The sequence below is a fragment of the Ambystoma mexicanum genome, chromosome 3p (genome assembly GCF_040938575.1).
Source record: "Ambystoma mexicanum isolate Mex_15411 chromosome 3p, UKY_AmexF1_1, whole genome shotgun sequence".
In the NCBI taxonomy this organism is placed as follows: domain Eukaryota; kingdom Metazoa; phylum Chordata; class Amphibia; order Caudata; family Ambystomatidae; genus Ambystoma; species Ambystoma mexicanum.
This window is the reverse complement of record NC_090925.1, coordinates 1,221,825,038-1,221,847,529: the sequence shown is the minus strand read 5'-3', so window position 1 is coordinate 1,221,847,529 and position 22,492 is coordinate 1,221,825,038. Positions and strand designations below refer to the sequence as shown.

Sequence of the window (22,492 nt, the reverse complement as noted above, 5' to 3'; positions counted from 1 at the left end):
GCTGAAATCACGTGTGAAACTTCTCGCGCACCCCTGAAATACACGTACCCTGCTGAAATCGCGTGTGGAACTTCACGCGCACCCCTGAAATACACGCGCCCAGCCCAATCGCGTGTGGAACTTCTCGCGCACCCCTGTAATTCACGTACCCAGCCCGTTCGCGTGTGAAACTTCTCGCGCACCTCTGAAATACACACACACGCTCCCCCAGGCCAGATCACGTGTGGAACTTCACGCGCACCCCCGAAATACACGCGCCCAGCAGGATCGCGTGTAGAACTTCTCACGCACCCTTGAAATACACGCACCCAGGCCATTCGCGTGTAAAACTTCTTGCGCACCCCTGAAATACACGCACACGCTCCCCCAGGCCCAATCGCGTGTGAGACTTCACGCTCCCCCAGGCCAGATCGTGTGTGAAACTTCTCGCGCACGCGTGTTCCCGAAACCCATAATACACGTTCCCCGCTTTGCGTTTGCTGTTTGCCAGTCCGGTAAAATGGTGCAGGGTTGGCGCAGCCCTTTGCGATGGTTTTGCGATCTTGATGGCTTTTCCTTGCGCGAGGGCGTTCTTGGGGGCATAACTGGCGCTGCTGCAGGGTTGCGGCGCCACTCTGCGCCACGTATGCTTTTGGAGGCGAGAATCCATGAATACGCTGTGCGCGGGAATTGATTTTATCGCACGCGGCTGGCGCCAGCCGCGTGCAACACTTTTGTGAGGAATTACATGAATCGGCCTGTTAGTGTATTGCTCTTCTAAATATTGGGCCTATACCTACTTTACGTAGCACTGCTTTCAGAAATCCCCATTCTACCCTGTCAAAGGCTTTTTCTGCGTCAATTTGAAAAGAGGACTGGGTCATTATTTAATGTCTGTGATGTGTGGAGAAGATGAAGGGTCTTACGCATTGTATCCGCTCCCTGTCTCCCTAATATAAACCCAACCTGGTCAGAATGTATTAGCTGTGGCATTAATGTTTCCAACCTTGCAGCTAGGACCCTCGTGCATATTTTTGCGTCTAGGTTGAGCAGGGAAATTGGGCGATATGATCCACATTATTTGGGGTCCCTCCCTTCCTTAGGAATCGCTGTAATAAGTGCCGGGGTGAAGGAATCGGGGGCGTTCCCAGTTTTTATTACTTCATTAAAGAGTTCAGTCATAAATGGCATGAGTTGTGTACTAAACGTTTTATAGAATCCCGGTGTATAGCCATCCTCCCCCGGGGATTTGCCCAAGGTTAATCTCTTTATTGCGTCTTGGACCTCTTGTTCAGATATAGGGGATTCCAGCTGTTCTGAATCTAGTCTCTGTATTTTGGGCATATTGATCAGGGACAGGTATGAGTCTGTTTCTGATTGGTCATGGTTTGTTTCTGAGGAATATAGGCTCTCATAAAAGTTAGCGAAGCATTCAGGAATGGTGGGGTGAGTGTGCGTTGTTTTAGGGTCATCTTCGACGATCTCCACCACTTTCCGCTCTGCTCTCGGAACCTAGCAGCCAGTAGTGCATCCGCTTTATCCCCCTTTTCATAGAAGGTTTGTTTCAACATTCTGAGTTTGCGGACCATTTGTTCATGTTCCAGTAATTTCAATTATTTCCTCTTTCCCTTTGCCTCTTTGATTTTTAGATGGTCATTTACCCCGCCCTTTTTGATGTCACCTTCTAGTTGACAAATTTCGGATCTTAATCTGTACTCAATTATATTTCGTTCCCTTTTTTGTTGTTCACCCTTCCCTTATTAAGATCCCTCTCCAGGCTTTCCCCGCTTCCCACACTGTCTGCTTGGGGACTTCACCAGTGTCGTTTGTTTTGAGGAATTCAGTGATTTCAGTCTCCATTTCAGCCTTGAAGGCTGCGTCCTTCCAAAGACTCATTGCAGCGCCATTTTCCCCCCTTAGTTGGTAGGTTTTCCCATTGGATTTCAGCCAGCACCAGATCATGGTCAGACCATGTGATCGGGTTCATTTCTGAATGTGTTGTGGTGTTGGCGAGTTCTCCGGACAGGTATATGTAATCAATACGAGTGTATGTATTGTGAGGTGCGGAAAAGAATGTATAATCTTGTGCATTTGGGTGCATGTTCCTCCATACATCTATCATATTATATATTTCCATTATCTTTGCCATATCAGTTGGATCATCTCTACTCTGACATCGTATGTCTGGATTACCCAGCTTTCTATCTTTGAGTGGGTCCGCCCACTGGTTGAAATCGCCCCCAAGGATAATGTGGCCTGTGGCTTCTAAAAGTATTTTGGGGATTACTTTGCAAAGGAATCTATTTTGTCCAGCATTCGGGGAGTGTATGTTGCGATCATTAGTTTCACCTTGCCTATGTTGCCAGTTACCAATAATGCTCGACCTTCTACATATGATCATGTTTTCATCTCGACAAACTCTAATCCTTTTCTGACCAGAATACCTACACCTCCCTTTTTAAGTGGGCCCAAACCCCAGAATTCTGTTCCAACATGCTTTCCTAGGACTCTCCGTTCTTCACCCTTCACAGACGTATTTTGTCTCCTGTAACAGTAGGATGTCCATATTAGACCTCTGAAATTCTCTGGCCACGAGTGATAGTTTAGTTGGAGAATTGAGCCCCTTCACATTAAGTGTCCCTACCCTAGAGAGTCCCTCCCTCTTGAGTTAGTCTTTAACGCCATTAAACATTTTTCTGAGAGGTTGGCTCCTATTGCATGACCGGCAGTATAGTTTCATTATAAATTGTACGCTGCTGCGACTGCTTCGAGTTTCCATGAATGTTGCTTCGACCCTCCTTTTCCCCCCGCAACGCCTCCCTCCATCTCCCACCTCCTTCCTTCCAACTCCTGTCGATGGCGTTCGATTGAGCCCGGTTAACTGCACCGGATCTACGTCGAACCACCTGTGGGGACCGTTACGTCATGCCCCTTAATCTGTTGTGATATCACAGTTTCAATTGAGCCCTCTTAGTGTCCCCCCACAAAGTCTCATGTTGCGACTACCGGGTTGTCCGTTATTTGACACCTTTTCCGGTCGCATCTTCCACAAAAAAGTTTACATTTGAGTTCTTTCTTACCAGTGATGCAGCTGATCAGTTGTCTGCCTCTGGGGAGGGGTTACCTCTCCTGCATTTCCTTGATCCCTTCACCCGCTTCTTTCTGGGGCCCTGGGTTCGCCATTCTCCATCTTCTCTTTTGGGTTCGTCATGGTTATTTCCTTCACCTGGGGGGCCGAGCAGATCGGAGATGCACGCCCTGATGTCTTATCCGGTTCTTAGTCTGAATTTGGTTCCATCGTATTCAAATGAGAGAGAGAAGGGGTATCCCCATCTATATCGAATGTTTTTCCCTTTTAGATGTTCCGCACATCCGTCTGAGGGCAAGTGTCAGCGCAGAGAGGTCTTGGTATATTGTAATATGGGCACTACCTAACGTAATAGTGTCGCATTTCCTGGCCTTCTCGAGTACTCGGGCCTTGTCTTGGAAGCAATGTAATCGGGCAAGGACTGACCGCGGTCCGCCGGCCCTATGAATTCGTTCGGTTAGGGGCTCATCAATGGCATCATCTGTGACCAAAAGTTTGATGATATAATGGAGTATTTTGTTCAGGTCTGCTTCAGTCTCTCCCTCTTTCTCCGGAATTCCAAAGATACGCATGTTGTTCCGTCTCTCTCTGTTTTCCAAATCGTTCAACTTGAGCTTAAAATCTTCTTCCCGTTGCTCCAATTCCGTCATTCTGTGATCAAGTTGTGCTTCTAAGGTATCTATAGATGGCTGGTTGTTCTCGACTCCTTCAAGTCTATCCTCCTTTTTGTCCAGTCTTTGCGTGAGTTTATCTATCTTGCTTCCTATATTGGCGCTCATGTTTTTAATTTCTCCCAGTAGGGCCGCAATGTCTCCTTTTGTGGCGGCGAGTTCATTCTCTGTGGTTTCACTGGTTGCAATGTTAGGTTCGGAAGCTGCGGGGGTGTAGGCAAACAGGGCCAATTTATGTTTTGCGTCCATAGGAGGTTTATGGCAAGGCTGGGTAATGGAGTGGGGTGGGGTTTTACTATGTCCAAAGAGGCATTCTATTTGTTGGGTACTCCACCGTGTACTTTTTCGTTCCCTTCGATTCGTCGTGAGGTTACTCCGATATGGGACTCTGGGCGTTGTCGGGGTTGCCCCCCGTTTTCACAGTGTCAGAGAAGTGCGCGTTGAATCTCCCTGTTTTGCGGCCTACATGGTTCGATGTCCAGTCAAATGCAAGCACAAATATTTAGTGTTCGCTTTCCTACCAGTGGAGGGGGGGCGTTATCCGAAGGCTCTACTTCCGAGTCGCAGCCTCAAAGGGGATGCACCCAGAAAGAGCTGGGACTCCTTTGGTTTTCTGGTACGTTCGAGGAGGGTTGCAGCCTTCAAAACACTGGGCGCTGTGCGTATGAGAACGAATCCTTCCTCCGCTTGCTCTGTCTTCGGAAGATCTTGTGTTATTTGTGCTGCTAGGGCCACTTCAGGGCCTGTTTTCCGGTTCGGCAGTCACTCTGTGTTACACCGCACGTGAAAGTTTCCGGAAGCTTCGCTGGGCCGAGGGGGGCTTGTGTTTCAGGGGTGGTTTCAGGACGAATTCTGATCCGATTTTCTTCGGGATTTCAGTCAGAGGACGAGGGGACCTTCCTGTGTCAGTCGCTCGATTGCATCCAAGGCAGGGGGGGGGCGTCAAGTGGGGGCTCAATCCACATAACAGGGCCGTGGCAGCGGAGCTCACGCAGGGACCATGTTCGTCTCTGCGCCCCCTGGTGGCTAGTCCTTATTTTAATTTGATGTTTCACAGGAAATAAAACCTATCAATATGAAATGTGAGCAATTGCTATTTCATTTTATCTTGTAAAATATGGTTATGCGCTTGTATTGAACTGCTGAAATTACTACCTTGAAGATAACAAATATATAGTGTCCTTTAATAGGCCACTAATTGTGATCAACATCCTTTTTTCTGAAATCATCTTTACTGTTAAAGTCTGCTAAGTTCAATACAGTGCGAGAATCATTATCACTTAGTTTGTTTCATCCTGTAGGAAGGACGAGCGATGATACAAGGGAGAACATGCTATATGATTTGAAGTGTTTTTTATCAGCAATCAGCAAGTCAGGGTTCGTATTGGTTAAAGGCTTACAGGAACAGGGGAATAATCTATGGAATAACTATGTAGTCATGTTAAGTTGTCTTATACCGTGCACCGTTACCATTGGCAGAGTCTCCAGGCTCTCATGTGGCTCTGTAAGAAAGAGGGCGGGGAGGGTTAGTGAGAGAAGAGGGATAGGATAGAAATTGTTCTTTTCTGTTGATGCGTTCGGAACCAGGAGAAACTGACGTCCGTGTAAGTCGGTTTTCTAAGTGAGTCTTGATTGTATGCACTTGCGTTTTGCATCCAGAGGGGTAAGGCCCAGTGTCAGGGATTGTTTGTTGTTTGCAGGTGCTTGTTGTGTTGGATGTGTGCTGTGTGTGTCGTTTGGTTGGACCATAGAGCATGCCTGGTACTTGGGAGGTATGCACAAGAGGAGCTGGAGCAGGGCTGATTAGTGCATTGGCTACTCACGATGTTCTTCTAAGTCTAATGCCTTGGTTACCTTCACAATACTTCCAAGTTACTATACATATGCTAACCTTCAGAATTCTTGTAAGTACAATACATAGGCTAACCTGCACAGTTATTTTAAGTGCAATACATTGGTTACCCTCGAAGGTTCGTCTTAGTGTAAAACACAGGTTAAACTTCATAATTCTTCTTAGTGCAATACATAGGCTAACCTTCACAATTTGTCTAAGTGCAATACATAGGCTAACCTTCAGAATTCTTTTCAGTACAATACATAGGCTAACCTGCACAGTTCTTTTAAGTGCAATTCATTGGTTATCCTCGAAGGCTCTTAGTGTAACACACAGGCTAACCTTCACAATTCTTCTAAGTGCAGTGCATAGGCTAACCTTCACAATTCTTTTAAGTGCAATATATTGGTTCTTCTTAGTGTAACACATAGGCTGACCCTCACAATTCTTCATGTGTAATACATGGTCTAACTTTTTCCATTCTTATAAATTCAATACATTGGCAACTTAGGCCTCTGCATGCAGCAAAATGTCTTGGCGGTCTAAAGTAGAGTTGAGTAATGGCTAGCTAGACAACGAAACAACTTTCCAAACAGTAATTGACTAGCGGTCTCAATGCAGATTCAATACTGTGGTAAGAGCTATGTTATACATGTAGGATTGGCAGGGTTTTCCAGAGCACAGTGATGGTTGTGCTCCCAGCCTGTACCACCTTAACCGAGCTGTAGCTGTAGGGTGTTCCATCAGGTGCTCATGAGCGAACAGGGGCAAAAAGGTGATGGGAGCAGCCCATGGGAGCTACCCTGCTGCCCTGTCAAGGCTGCCCTTGGTCTTTCAAATATGCAGCCAATCAGAGCGTGGGCTGGGCAGGAACAGAGATGGAAAGCAAACAGAGTGAGGACGGGGAAAAAGGGGCAGGAAAAGCATGCGTGGTGCAAAAATAAATAAATGTAGTGGAGGAGGATTCTCATATCCAGTGGGCCTCACCTGTGAGGTGGATGGTACAGCTGTGTGTCCGGCCCTGCAGTGAGGCGGGAAAAGGACTGTACTGTAGAATAGTGTTGAGTATGGGACAACAGAAGGTGGGAATCTTCGTGTGCTCTGAACAGCCTGGGATGGTGCCCTCAATAAACATACACGTCTCAAACTTAATTTTAACAAGTTCCTGTTCCTCCTGGAACGTCTGGTGGTCCCATCAATAGGGCTCTTAACTCAATGAGTAAATTGTGTCCTGGATCTGCTCACATCTTGGGCTCCTTCTACCGTGAATGCAGGAGGTTGGAGTAAAAGTAGGGATGTTCCAGCCCAGCCGCCACGCCACCTTGCCAGCCTACCAAGTGTTTTATGGGCGAGGCAAGGAAGAGTCCAGTAGGAAAACCTGATTTCCAGGGGAAAGGCCACATGCTAAAAAAAAACAATCGGATGGTGCAGCAATAGTATCAAGTAGTGTAGGAAATCCAGCAGGCAAGTGTCATGCACAACAAACCAGTCTCGCCACAATGCACCCCTTTGATTGATACCCCAGCACACACTGTTACTTTCCCCGGGTTGTCGTCCACCTCCCGAGACATTTCCTCACCTAGGGTACGAGGGAGTCGCCATCACCAGCGAGTGCGGGCTGTGCGTAGAGGCTGGCCCGGTTTGTTGCCTCGTTTCCATTGGCAACTCCCATGGAGACTGCGTTCGGGCTGGAACACCCGATCGCGGTTACTTCCTGGTTCCGCGTCGACTTCCCGATCACGTGTCCAGAGTTCCGCTCACGTGATCGGGAGCCGACGCACATAAAAGCCGGGAAGTTCGAGTTTCTTACCGCTTCACAGCTGTTTCACGACTCTGTTCGGCGCTTGCAGAAATCACGTTACTTTGTTACTTCAGGATTTGGACTTTGGCTTATGAATCACGGACTGGTCTGCTTACTCCTCGATCTTGTCGCTCGGAACTGCACGGATATTGGTACTCTGGACACTTTGCTTTGCTTAACGGATTGTTTACGGATTGCCCCTTCTTGACTCTACGACCTTCGACCATTGGCTCTACGTGTTTAGTTTCAAGTGCCCTTCAAGTTACGGCAGGGCTACAGGTACAGCCGGTACCTACCATCTGGGACATGGCTGTCCGGATCTACGGCACTCCTTCGCACCAGACCCAAGTTACCCCAGTATCATCCCTGCTGGGTTTAGGTAAGAGATTAATGCACACTTCTTCATACCAAAGTACTGTGTTTGCCTGTGCTAATAATAAACTTCCTTTTAACAGCCTCTGGGGTCCTTGGCGTCATCAGATCCGGCGAACCAACAAACCACCTGTGGCCTCAAAGCTCGCACAGGGAGTTTATTTACTCTTCCCTGTAGGTGATTTGTGGACAGAGGCCCATTACTCTTCACTACGCGGCAAGTCACGACAGACTGTGAAGCCGTTGCATCGTGGAGAGTATGGCGCCTACGGCTGAGGACCCCGTGGCTGCCTTGGTACAGGCACTCACACTGCTAAGAGCGGATATGGTTGCCGCTACTGCTACGATACACCAGAGGCTAGACTTAATCCAAAGCACACGATATCCTTTGCCCGCTGATGCCGAGTTCGGAGAGGCCGCTGCTGCAGCACAACCCCCAACTGCTCAGCCGACTGTTCCCCAGCCTCCTATTGCCCCTGCAGCACCTCAGTTACCAGTACTCATGCCCACGCCTTTTCCCTTGGCCGCCCCAGAGAGGTTCCACGGTGACCCCCCGAAAGTTTCGCACCTTTATAAATCAGTGTAAATTACATTTCCTCTGTAGACCTCAGGCTTTTCCTGACGCCACCACTAAAGCGGCATTTACCTTGTCCCATCTGGCCGGCACCGCGGCAGAATGGGCCAACCCCTTGTTGGAAAACGACAACCCTGTCCTGTACGACTTTGAGCTACTAGTCACAGAAATGTCCCGTGTGTTCGACACACGTCACAAAGCCCAATCTCGGGACCTCGAGCTGTTAGACCTGACTCAAGGGAAGGGTTCTCTCCTAGAATACATTGCCCGTTTCAACCAGCTAGCCGCTGAAACATCCTGGCCTGAACCAAAAAGGGCAGTCATCTTCTATAGGGGGCTCAATAACACCATGAAAGATGCTATGGCTGTGGTCCCATCCTTGCCCACGACCCACACTGAGTTAGTGGACCTCGCATTGCAAATCGACGCAAGACGTTCCGAACGTCGGTTTGAAACAGGAATCCCCATTGCCACTTCACCTTCCTCTTCCTCTGGTACAGGCATCGAACCCATGCAAATAGGTGGCATTCGCAGTCCCATCACGCAACTAGAAAGGGATCGCAGGAGAACCGACCATGCTTGTTTCTACTGTGGCCTAAATGGCCATTTTGTAAAGTCATGTCCCAGACGCATTAAGCTCAAGAATCCGGTTTTTCCGAGTGCTCGACCCGGGGACCGGCTCAAGCAGTACTTCCGTTTCCCCGGACAGGAACCCCGCCTTTGGCAGGATCAGGCCAGTGTTGGTACAGGCCACACTTAACCCTACACCCGATACCGCCCACGTCGTCTCGATTTACATCGATTCAGGCGCCACGGGCAACTACATCGACATAACCTTGGCCGGATCATTAAACCTACCTCTGATCACCAAGCAACATCCAGAGCCAGTACAAGTGGTGGATGGTACAGCATTGATATCAGGCCCTATTAAGCAACAAACCGCCCCGATCGCCCTCACTATACAAAACACGCATCAGGAAATCATCACATTCGATCTGATTACGATGCCACAGTTTGGAATCATCCTGGGTCTTCCTTGGTTGCATCAACACAATCCCTTGATTGACTGGAAGTCGGGGCAGGTCCATTTTGAATCTGAGACGTGTCAGAATTTTTGTCTCACCGCACCGGACGACACTGAATCACCTCCACGAGCCCTAGGGGCCATAGCGCAGCTCACACTGCACGATGATGTCCCTATGGCTCTGGAGCCTCATGTAGTGGGGGCTGTTGCCGTTGGTTTCCCTACAGAATACAGTGATTTCCATGAGGTCTTTGACAAGGGTTCCTCGGAGGTGCTCCCACCACACCGATCCTACGACTGCCCCATTGACCTAGTTCCTGATTCCGCGATTCCCTCAGGCCGCATCTACTCCTTATCTCCTTCGGAGGAACAGGCATTAAAGGAGTACATCCATGTAGCCTTGAAGGTCGGTCATATACGTCCCTCCACCTCTCCGGCTGCCAGCCCTATATTCTTTGTCCCTAAAAAAGAGGGCGATCTGCGTCCTTGTGTGGACTACCGCCGACTAAATTCAATCACCATAAAAAATCGATATCCAATACCATTGATCACCCCATTACTAGACAGGTTAAGTCACGCTACCATCTTCACAAAACTCGATCTCCGCGGGGCCTATAACCTGGTCAGAATCCGCTCCGGAGACGAGTGGAAAACAGCCTTCTGTACTCGCTACGGATTATTTGAATACGTGGTCATGCCCTTCGGGCTTTGTAACGCCCCTGCTACCTTCCAACGTTTCATGAACGAAGTGTTTCACGATTTGTTGGACGTATGCGTGGCAGTATACCTTGACGACATCCTGATATACTCGCAGGACATAAAAGAACATATAGGGCACGTCCGCGAGGTACTGTCCCGCCTCCGCCAACACTCGCTCTACGCCAAACCCAAACAGTGCCAGTTCCACACTGAAAGCGGTGAGAAACTCGAACTTCCCGGCTTTTATGTGCGTCGGCTCCCGATCACGTGAGCGGAACTCTGGACACGTGATCGGGAAGTCGTCGCGGAACCAGGAAGTAACCGCGATCGGGTGTTCCAGCCCGAACGCAGTCTCCATGGGAGTTGCCAATGGAAACGAGGCAACAAACCGGGCCAGCCTCTACGCACAGCCGGCACTCGCTGGTGATGGTGACTCCCTCGCACCCTAGGTGAGGAAATGTCTCGGGAGGTGGACGACAACCCGGGGAAAGTAACAGTGTGTGCTGGGGTATCAATCAAAGGGGTGCATTGTGGCGAGACTGGTTTGTTGTGCATGACAGCAAGTCTGCAAGGAGCAGAATGACAAGGAGGCGGAGAAGGACTCGGGAGGAATGAAACACAAGGAAGAATAAGCGGGAATGAGCATAAGGAGGGGAGAAGGAACAAAGAAGCAGGGCAGCATCTACCTCTGCAGAACGCAGCTTCAGAAGAGGGTTGCGACACACCACAGGCTGTCCAAAACAAGACTGAAGTAGGTGATCAGAGAATAGCGGGCACTATCTTAAAAAGACTGGACAGCTACAAGACGGTTTCCTAAAGAGGTAACAGCACCAGCAAAGGTTCTCCTTCATTTCCAGCACAGCCACAGTGACCACCGGGCCGCTGTGACAAGTGGTTCCACAAAACAAAGTCCAAAGGTAATGACCAACAGGAAACTCCAACCCGGATATAAAAGAAATGTTCCAAATACTGGGCAACACAAGAATCCAGAAACCTAATCTATCAATGTCCCACGCTATTAAATACAAACAATTATTCCAATGGAATCCTCCTCCAGGAATTACTCACAATTCTGGCCGCCTCACTGGCTTTGTTTCTTTTCCAGGCTTTGTCACAGTACACAGTACAGTACACATAACCCAGTACTTGGGTCTTCTGCCCTCCAGGTCCCTGGGGAAGAACTTTGATATGGGCTCCCCCTCATACACACTACTCATACCACACTACTGGTATTAGCAACATGGTCTGTGCCCAGAGTGTGGTAGAGCTTTTGTTGGATAATGCCAACAGGTAGGCTACCCAGTCTAGGTGGCGGTCTCCCCTCTTTCTCCAGGGAACGACAAGCAACGCATCGGCTTCCTCTCTACTCGTTCCCTTACATCCCTTCTCCATTTCCTTTTATACACCTGGGCCGGTGGGTCTAGTGGTAAACTGGCTCGGGATTTGTCAGTCTTTCAGTGCCCTGTCTCCTGTATTCGGATTTGCCCATTTTCCATTGGTTCGCTAATAGGGTTGTTAGGTAATTATTGTTAGTCTCCTTGTATTGGGGAATTGATTAAATGACTCTTTTTTCACCTGTGGGGTCCTCAGTTTCAAATATGCACCATGCCCTTGGCAACATCTTGGAATTCCTTGTGGCCATTTTCCCAGTAATGCAGTGCTCTGCAGTTGCCTTTGCTCACAGGGTGAACTAGTTTATCATTCCCACCTGACTGCACGGTCCACGGGTGGCCTTTAATTTGACTTCCCCTTTGGTATGCGGGTTTCAGGGTTTTGTTAACCACTGGTGGATCAAGATTAATTCCTCCCTTTATTCTGACCCGCAAGGGGCAGTTTCCTGGGACCTGTAGTCCCATTGCCATGGTGTCATCAATGATGAAAACATAACGCAGCATCTGGGAAGGGTGAGGAGCCCAGGGAATCCCACTCAATCCAGCATATGAGAGGCACATCATGTGGTAGTCGGGCCATCTGTGGTTCTGCCCCCTCATTGCAGATGATGGGGAGTTCATCTTATTACCACACTCACACATGTCTGTACAAGATACTTTGCTAAATATTTATACTGTAGACTACATCTTTTCTTCACCCCGAACATCCATCTTATGAGCTGCAGAATGTAGTCTTCAGCAAATCAGATTTCACAGAGAATAGAAATTATTTCTACCATCCTCAATGTACCATCCATGTACAGTGGGAGCTTTAATTGTTAGCTGTGATTGGTCATCTATGTTCTGGATCATGATTTGTTACTTGACGCTATTCTTTGCAGGTTCAAACCCATTTCTTGCACGCAGTAACTTATGCCAGCTCATCCGTTTCTTAGAGAACATATTGCAGGGCAACTCTGCACTTTTAGTTATACTGGTTCTGGACACATGGACTTAGCAAATTCTATGACAAGACCGGAGGCGAGCATTAAACTTTACTCTTTTATTACTACTTCCCATAGCAGCTGTTTTTAAAACTTCAAACAAAATCAAAATTTGTTTTCTTTATCTATAGAGACAAAAATAGAAAGAAAAACAGTCAACCAGACTTCTCCAATTGGGACTACAAATCCCCAGAAATCCTCAAGGTCCTTGTAGTCTTCACCTCCACCACTACACCAATCCACGTCGAGCCCAGTCCATACAGCACTTCCTGGCCAAACTCCTTCCTCTTTCTTTGCTGCTTCCCATGAGATAAGTCACTCCTTTTTACTGTCTGGAGCGTGTGAGCATTGAGAATGTAGGAATGGTTATGCAGAGACGTATGGGCAGACATTTATGAGGCTGTGAGTGAGCGGACGGTATTTTGAAAAAAAATCAAATCAATAATAATAAAGATTCTGTAGGAGGTACCGTTTCGCAGGTAGTTGCGGCCTTTAGACTTCGGGGGCTGCAAGTTTTTTTTATTGGTAGCTGTGGGGAGAGCACCGGAGCCGCGAGTTACTTTGCTTGCTCTGGGTGACCGGTGCTGCCCTGTGTTCGTTTCAGGCCCGGGTGCGCGATGGGAGAGGTCCTTTCTAGCCGCGTAGCGGTTTAGAGGAAATGACCCTCCAGATAGATGTTAAAGCGGGCCGGTCTGTTTTCACACATGTGCAGAGACTGTTTTCAAGCAGTTTTCACCGCGCATTGTGTTCTGAAGCGCCTCAGACCATGGAGCCTCCAGATTACGGGGATTTAGTAGTGCAGAGTGTCTCTCACAACCTGCCCTCTGCTAGGCATTGGCAACTAAGACACCAGGCATTGGAAAAAATAAATAAAGGAATTTACATTGAAAATATTCTGATCGCAGATTGAGATGGAAGAAGGCCCCCTGAGTACAGCAATGAGGAGTGGGACCGAGACAGGGATCTGTCCCTGAGATTCAAGAGGGTCCTGGGGGATTCGCTAGCAGTAGCAGTTTCCCAGGGGGTGAGACCCATTCAGGAGCATCTGGAGGCGCTAGAATCCCTCATTCAGACATCAGTCCCCAAGAGAAGATCGAGAGAACTTAGCCCAGGTGAGGGAACCTCGCAGAGTACGCTTAAGAAATGAGTGTCTGCGCAGAAGGGGCTGGGTAAGACCTGGAAGTGCCCCCACTCTGCTACCCCCCCCGGGTCAAGCATTAGGGGTGCAGATGAAGCCCCGGGAGGTTGCCGATCCATTTGACAAGCTGAAATCAGCTTTCTTGGAGAAGACGGCTGTGCCGAACCTCAGACCCACTACCCCAGGGCTGCTAAATACAGGGGCAGCCGATGAAGGGGGCGATTCCGGGCAGGAGGAAGAGGCTGAAGAAGGTCTCGGAGTGGAGGACAGAGTGGACTGTGAGGGCAAAATACTGCAAGACATGGAAGAGGCGGAAGAAGTCGAGGATATGTTCGACCTGGACAATATAAGACATCCTAGTTCCGCAGAGTGGCTCCCCTGCCCCAGAGTAGCCCAATATATGGCCAACAGGATTTGTAAACACCTGGAGAGGGAAGTGCGATTCCGCATGAGGGCCGAGTGTCCCAGGCCGGATCTTCCAAGTAAGATTATGGAGATGCCCGAGTTGGATGCAAAAATTGTTACCTTTGTCACAAAGGCTACGAAAGATTTCAGGTGCGGAGTCGACCGTGCCTGGAGGTCCTGTCAGGACAAGGTATTGGATATGGCAGGTCCTTTGGCAAAGATTATGGACTTGGCCGAAAGGGCCGGGGACACCGGAGTTCCGGTGGACCCACTTACGCTCGCCAGCTGGGTGCAGAGGGCAGTCTGTTTCCTAGGAAACGCCAGCTGCGCTCTTTCAGCAGAGACACGACGGAGTCTGCTTTTGAAAATCGACAGCAAGCTAGGAGACCTCGCCAACTACGAGGCAGGCCAAGCAGCTAAAGGGTTATTATTTGGCGAAGCGTTTGGCAAAGAGATATCCCGCTTGGTAGTAACATACACAGCACTGGAGAAAGCGCAATCCTCAATCCGCAAGATCTTTCTGGGGCGAGTTTTCGCCGTGACCGGTCGCCACAGGGGCCACGCGGCCGGGCGTTCTTTCTCAAGATGGCCTCAAGGACCCAGGACACAGTACTGGGAGAGCAGACAGCATGATGCTTTCTTCCCCGTTAGAGGGAGAGGGTTTTGCGGAAGAAGAGGCAGAGGAGGTTTTGTCAGCAGAGCCCTGCCGGAGATGGGTGCGCAAAGTGAAAGCTATCCCGAAGTAGGGGGGCGCACAGCGTTATGTATAGACAATTGGCGCGCAATATCAGGCGATGCTTGGGTTTTGCAAGCCGCAGTAGGGCTGCGGTTGGAGTTTTTAGAGATCTGCTCCGCAAGGTAGATTGGCTGGCATGATTAGATATGAAGGGCACATATCTCACGATCCCAGTGGAGCAGGGGTTCAGAGATTATCTCAGGTTCTTCTGGAAGAAACGCAGCTGGCACTTCGCGTGCCTTCCTTTCGGACTGGCCTCGGCCCCATGGACTTTCACAAAGGGGATGAGACCAGTGGCGGAGGCCATCAGGAGCAGAGGGATCAGGATTATTATCTACTTAGACGATATCCTAATACTAGCTCAGAGCAAGGGAGTTCTGATGGAGCAAGTTTGTTGCGTCAGCAGTCCATTGTCTCCCCTGGTTTTCTTGTTCAATCTGGAGAAATCGGAGCTCAATCCAAAGCAGAGGATGGAGTTCCTGGGATTCGTAGTGGACACCAGGAAGGCCACGTTAGAGTTGCCACAGCAGAAGATGAGGAGTATAGGGAGGGAGAATGGAGATGCAGTGATGGCTTCAGAATATGGAGGCCTGGAATGGCATAGCGATGTTTGGGGATGTGCCCGAGATGGTCATAGAATCAGATTGGGGAGCCAGCTGCGGTCAGTTGCAGACCGGAGGAAGGTGGTCAGAAGAAGAGTTGAGATTACATATACATTGTCTAGAGTTGTTGGCAGGTTTGTGCGCTGTGCAGGCGTTTGCAAAGGGCAAAATAAATTGTTGCATTCTCTTAAGGATGGAGAATATATCAGCGGTACGCTATATAAACAAGTTATGAGGTACGAAGTCAAAGATGTTGGCAGAGATAGCGAAAGACTTCTGGCATTATTGCCTAGAGAAGAGACTGGTGAGGGGCCCAGAAAATAGTAGCGGACTGGAATTCTAGATATCTGCTGGATTCCAGCAACTGGATGTTGCACAGGAAGGTGTTCGAGCGGTTACAGAGTCTGTGAGGACTGCTGGAGGTAGATCTGTTCGCCTCCAGATTGAAAGCACAAGTGGAGAAGTTCTACAGCTGGAGGATAGACCTCGGGGCTTTAGGGACCAATGCGTTTCTTCACAATTGGGTGGGGGAGCTATGTTTTATGCATTTCCCCCATTCATAATGATAATGAGGACCCTGGCGAAGGTACGCTGAGAGGGTGAAGAGGTGGTGATAGTGACCGCCTCTGGAGGTCTCAAGCTTGGTTTCCGACTCCGATGGAAGTTTCTACGGATTTTCCGAGACTGATTCCATGGGAGGCGGATCTGCTTTGCTACCCGACGGGGCAGAGTCACCCATTGATTTGATCGGGGACTCTGCAATTGTTAGCCTGCAGGATTTCTGGAGACAGTGGGATTTCGAGAGAGGCTGCAGATTGGCCTTTCGAGAGAGGTTGCAGATTGTATCAGGGACTCATGGGCTCCCTTTACTCTTAGGAGCTATGACGCCACTTGGGAGAAGTGGGCAGGATGGTGTAGTCAAAAATGTATTAATCCCGTTTCAGCATCTGTAGTACATGTGCTCAATTTTCTGGCTGGAATGGCAGTGAGCGGGAGAGCTTTTCGTACTCTACGAGTATATAGATCAGCGATTTCGCCTGGTCACGAAAGGTGTGAGGGCCGGCCTATTGCAGAACATCCAGCGGTAGTTATACTTTTAAGAGGTGTGAAATTGCGGAAACTGCCAGTTCCTAAATATTCAGTGATGTGGGATGTTGAGAAGGTTTTCCGTCTCTTTAAGCAGTGGCCAGATAACGATAATTTGTCTCCTCAGCGTTTTTTGGGCAAGATAGTGATGTTGTTGTGTTTAGTGTTGTGTAGAAGGGTTTCAGATGTGAAAGCTTTAGAAGTGGACAGAAACATTTTATATCCAGAGGGAGTAGCTTTTCAGATTGCGCAGAGAACTAAGAGCACACCCACAGTTATTTCATATCCATATTTTCCAGATGAGCCCAAGCTGTGTGTGGTGCGCTGCATTAAAGAGTATGAAAAGGTGACAGAGTGTGAGACCGTCAGGTGTACGACAGTTGCTCATTGCACGTAGGAAGCCTTTTCACACTGTGGCTACAGCCACCGTTTTAGATGGGTCCGAGAGGTTATGTGCTGGGCAGGTATTGACTTACGTATGTGTGGAGCGCATTCTGTGAGAGGAGCTATGGCTTCTAAGGCATTTGCTGTAGGGGTCTCTTTACATGATATTTTAAAAGCAGCAGATTGGTCTTCAGAATCTACGTTCAAAACTTTCTATTTCAAAGCAGTGGATTCTTTGGCTAACATGGTGCTGGAAAGCTTTGAACAAGCATAATGCTTGCCTCCGTTCTTGTCACAGAATGAAGATTACCAAGGCGGTTAGCGCAGGTAGTCTTGATTCTATTCAAGACACGTAGGCGAGCATTATTCCCACCCTCGTACGCGAGGCAAGGGGAGGGATTAGATGATGATGAGAGATGGTCATTTAGATAATAAATGTTAATGGTGCATATGGAAGAAGACATGTATTATGGGTATATATATTGGTTGAAATTTCCCTGTATAATGTTCTTGTTAGGTTTGTGTTTTGGGGAATGCGTACTTCCGCCCTAATAGTGTAATTTTGATTTGGTTTCTAGGGGAAGAGACAAAGAACAGTTGAAGAAGGTGCATCGATTTGGTAGAGTATACTCGAAAGTGTCTGGAAATTACATCTGGTTGTACTTGGTTCCAGTTTAAGTTGAAGAAGTTCTCGTTATGGTTGTCGAATCATCAAAGAAAGAGGGAGGAGTTTGGCCAGGAAGTCATGTATGGACTGGGCTTGACGTGGATTGGTGTAGTGGTGGAGGTGAAGACTACAAGGATCTTGAGGATTTCTGGGGATTTGTAGTCCCAGTCGGAGTAGTTGACTGTTTTTCTTTCTATTTTTGTCTCTTTGATAGAGAAAGAAAAGAAAGTTTGATTTTGTTTGAAGTTTTAAAAACGGCTGCTATGGGAAGTGTGAGGAAGAATTCTCTGTAAGGCTAATTTCCCAAACCTAGCGAGTCCCCTAGCAGCTTTGCTGGGTTTTTGGGGTTTATTTTTTTCTCTCCTGCTAAGAGTGAGATTCTTTTGCTCCCACTCTTAGACATGATTTTAGGTGTTCCTTTAATTTTCCATGTGTTTTATGGGCTATGAGGTCTTTTACTCCATAGGGTCTCGTGTTTTTTTGATGTGGGTTACACAGCACCCTCCGTGCCGTAACCCAGGGATGTCGTAGCGACCCCCCAACATAGACTCCATACCCTGGGACTGACTACTGTCTCTCAGGGCATGTAAAGTCACCATTGGCTTTGCTAGTCCCAAATTATGAACAGAAACCAGTACAAACCATCATATTGTGGACGTACTGGTCGGGGCAATTCGATTGCCCCGGGGTCTGTTGTTCGAGGGGGCACGTCTCCGTCCCCCCTGATCGAGTTTTGGCTGGTGGCAGTGGATACTATTTATATTCGACCGCGAATATATCTCTATGGGATTTTCCCATTGTTCGAGGCTACCAACTTTAATTATTTAATTCTTATAGCCTCGAACATACCGCCGGTTTATTTATTTAATATTAATTCGCCGGTTGGTATTTTTTGCCAGAACTCGATTCTAAAATGGCGTTTGTGTTCTCTTCTGTGACTCCAACCCAAGTCGAGCCCTTTGTTCCACTTTTTGGCGGGCTTCTCCACAGAAGCCTCCAAAAGTGGTGCCACTCTGTCTGGGTACTACAGGGGTTGTAGGAGAGGGTTTAGGCACCCTGGACTGAGTTACCTTGGTAACTCAAGTCGCACTCTTGTGTGATTGGCCCAAGTGGTGAGCCAGCCGGCTCACCACTTAGCATGTTTGATTGACAGCTAGGCTGAGCAAATGGGGGTGTGCTGCATAAAAGCAGGGCTTTGGGGACTGGAACTTCAGAAGTCGCCTCAGGACCTAAGAATCCGAGGAGGGAGAAGCTGAGCCGGCCTGCAACGACGACACCACCGGTGGAGCCCTGCTGAACCGTCTCACCACTTTTCCCAACGACAGAGGAGATCTCTAGCCCAGAGAGTCTTCTTCCTTCGACTGGTGGGGATAACCAGTCTACCTTCTTTTCACCTTCCTGGAGCATCTCATGGCCGCCTTGCCTGTGCCAAGCACCCCGGCAACCGGGATACCACGTTTTCACCACTACCGTGAACCGAAAGGGTAGTACCTTTGTACCGGAGAACTCCGCGGCTGTTTCTTCCCTGGCAGTGCAACGACCTTCCTTCTTCCTCCACAACGATATCTTCTCTTCCTCTGGATGACGCTGCGACTTGCACCCGCTGCCAGGAACAACTGCCCCCGCTGGAGGATCCTCTCCATTTAAGGTACCGTGTTCCGCCTGGCTTCCCTTGCAACCGTTTGAACGGGGTGTATTAAATCCTTGTCTCTCGAACCTGGGTTAGCCTGGGACACCATAGCTAACTTTTCTGCACTGACCTAAACCTTTTTCGAACTACCTCCACCAACTGCGAAGACTCTGTGTAACTGTCTGATCTTGGGCATCTTCCGCCCGGGCTCCCTTGAAAGTGGGCCTGGCGCCTAAACTTCCTTGCTCACCAGTAGACTGTGCCTTCCTAAACTTGCTGTGGTTCTTTAAAAAGTGTTTAGTGTGTATGCTTCCATAATTCTGCTTTTTCCTCCCTTTTTATTTAACTTGTTGGAGTGCCATCGAACGTTGAGCGCTCACCTCTGTCTGGAAATAAGTGGTGTTAACTAAGACTTGTCCAACAAGTAATCAGGGATGTACATATGATAATAGTGATTGTGTTTTGAACTTATCTTACCAATTTAGTGCTAGTGTGTTTTAGAAGTGTGTGTTAAATAAATAATTATATACTTGACACCCAAGCTCTGGTCAGTGTTTGTTTGTGCTACTGTATTTCTGTACCTATTTTGTATGCTCTGTATACTGCCTAACTCTTCTTGAGGGAAGTCTGACTGCTCAGCCACAGCTACCAAGTGAATCTGTGTGGTACAGACTGCTACCAAGTGGGTTTACTGCCAAACACCTGTAGTCTTAAATCTTTTGCAGTGGTCCCTAAGGGAACTGCACAGGTTTCTGCCTAACAGGAAGTAATAATAAAAGAGTAAAGCATAATGCTCGCCTCCGTGTCTTTAATAGAATGAAGACTACCTGCGCTAACCGCCTTGATAATCTTAATTAATGCTTCTAGTTTATCCAGTACCTGTTCAGGAACTTGTTTCTGTGTTGCTAGTGAAATAAGTGCAAAAAGCCTGTCTTCAGTTGCTGTAGTGAATGTTTTCCAGTATAGAATTTCACCTTTCCCTGACAAAGTAGCTGTGCAATCAGAACCAGACAAAGCAGAAAATGCAGGTAATTCAGGCCCTGGTGATAAGAATATCTTTGCAATTGAAATAATGGTTTTGAGGTAGACACAAAGTAAGACTTAAGGAGCATTTTTTGACACTTTATGTTAGCAAGAATGAAAACATGGGTGCTCTCTGCAAAGATATAGGATTTTGTAGCTCCTCCTTCTGTGGCATTAATGGCATAAAGAATAATCTTGGTCTTCCTCTTGTTACCTCTTAAGGCAGTCCAAAGAACAATGTGAGCCAGCCACATCGGTAGGCCATGCCACTAAAGAGTCTTTTTTGCCATTTGTGCATGCTGAAGCATGGATGAGCTGAGTTAGGCAAGCAGTTAATTCAACCTTGGTGTTCATGTATGAAAGTAGCGTCTTCATAGTAGCATATGTAGTGGATTGGCCAATTATTTGGAAGTGTATTTCATTATACTCTTTTGGAGAACCCGATCTTTGCAAGTCTGAAGGCTTTTTGACTTACTAACATATTCTACCTCTGCCGTTCCATCAGCAATTGGTGCAACAGATCAAGTCCTTGTATGTGGAGTATTGGCAATTGCTGTTTTTCGAGTTCTTTCTTTGCTGTTTGTGCTCATGCTTTGCAGTGGTGGTGGTAGTGACTTTCGTATTTCAATCAGTTTTATTTTTATGCAGGAAGAAATGCATGCTGGCAAAGATGCACATTTCCATCATCATTAAATAGTGGTAATTGTACAACAGAGAATGTATAGAGCTCTAATGTCTCATGTAAATCTAATTGAAGTTGTGGTATGCCTACAAAAAGTAGTGGACAAATACTGATCTGGCTGCTCTCAACTCTAACAGTGCCAGACACTTATTTTAATTTTATTTTTGGTGCTTTAACACATATTTAGTTAGTCTTTTCTTGAATGGATCCCATAAATTCACGGCGCCAAGTTCAGAGATGGCTCACTGCCTTCTGAACTCGGCATACAATTTAATTCCAAGAGCACGGAGCTGACCAACATTTTGTTGTAGTATTCTCACTACAAACTGCCTGGGTGGCAATGTTGACAAGTTCAGAACCATCATATGAACATGGATTTCCCATTTGTTTAAGTTCAATAAGCGATTTATTTATTGCAGTGTCCACCTTCTTTATTGCTTCCTTAGAATTGTAGTGTTTGTATGATGCGGTTTGTACTAGTATCCATCATGCTTATTGTCTATTCAGGTATGTGCCACATATTGGTGCTATTGACAAAAACATGCATGTGCCCTACAGTGTTGTGTTGTGCCTTCTAAACCCCCAGTAGCCTTCAAAGCTCTATTTTGAGATTTAACAGTTTCATCAGCTCCAAGAGCGCAGAATGGAAAATTAGCGTTCCTCACAACCTAGTTTCCTTTTTGAAACTCATCCCATATTGGATGATTTAGAACTTTCAAAACATTCCTTTCTACAAGATAGTATACCATCGTCCAAGATTGATTATGAATGTTTAATGTAAACAAATATCAAATGATTACTTCTACTGATTAAATCTGTGCTTTCCAGTCACCACATCTTACAGATCTTAGTACTTGCAATAAAGATTCTACCATTGCTATGTAATCCTGTGTCTTTTTAAATGTCGAGCAAGGCTGTTCTTGAACACTGTCAAACTCCTTAATATCGTATATTATATTTCTCCATGGTTGCAATCAGGTCTTGAATATTACATCTCTTGATATAGTTGGTTTAAAATTCCTCTACCTTATTAAGAATGTCTGCACATAGATGAATTTGAAGGAACAAGTCTGGGTATACAGTGTACAGTGTGCGACTCAGCTACTTACGCACATGAAATATGTTTGCCTGTCATGTTTGTTTTTACAGTACTCTCATAGTACCAGACATCCCACATCTCAGGAATACCGGATCAATTAATGACGTAATGCCATACATATACACAGTTCACTGTGTCATAAGAAAAGTTGATCACGAAGACACTGTTGAGACATTAGTAGCTACACAGGGTGGTAGAGACACAAATCTAATGTCACAACACCTTTTGAATCTGTTTCACAAATATATTTTGTTATCTTTTCCAGATATGTCCAGAGGGTCAATGGAATTGAAAGATCCGGCAGAACACTTATGCAAGTTATTTGCTTCAGAACTTCTTGTAATATTGCGCTGAAGACAGTGAAGGTTGGCCCGCACGCAGAACAATTGGTCTTCTTGCGTTCATTTTGGGAGTCTGTAAGCATTTCATCCTCATCCATTTTGCATGTAGATTCTATGCTCTCAACATTCAAAATAGAATTTGCTAAACTTCCGGTTTTACATAGAATGCATGCCAGTTCTACTTCTCGAAAAGATTTCAATCCTTGGCTTTTCTGTTAACATCAGATTGATTAAAAAACCGCATGAAGGGTTCTCTTTCAAGCAGGTAGGCTCCTCCAGAAAG

General features: G+C 47.3%; 1 protein-coding gene across 3 annotated transcripts in view; it reads left to right on the top strand.

The window, feature by feature from the left end:
• Positions 1 to 22,492, top strand: part of SLC4A9 (solute carrier family 4 member 9) — a 1,170,242-nt gene that overhangs the window by 110,553 nt on the left and 1,037,197 nt on the right. For all 3 annotated transcript variants that reach the window (XM_069652671.1, XM_069652669.1, XM_069652668.1), the window contains exon 2: positions 22,134 to 22,284. The gene's annotated coding sequence lies outside the window, so the exon portion shown is untranslated. The remainder of the gene's footprint in view (positions 1 to 22,133; positions 22,285 to 22,492) is intronic.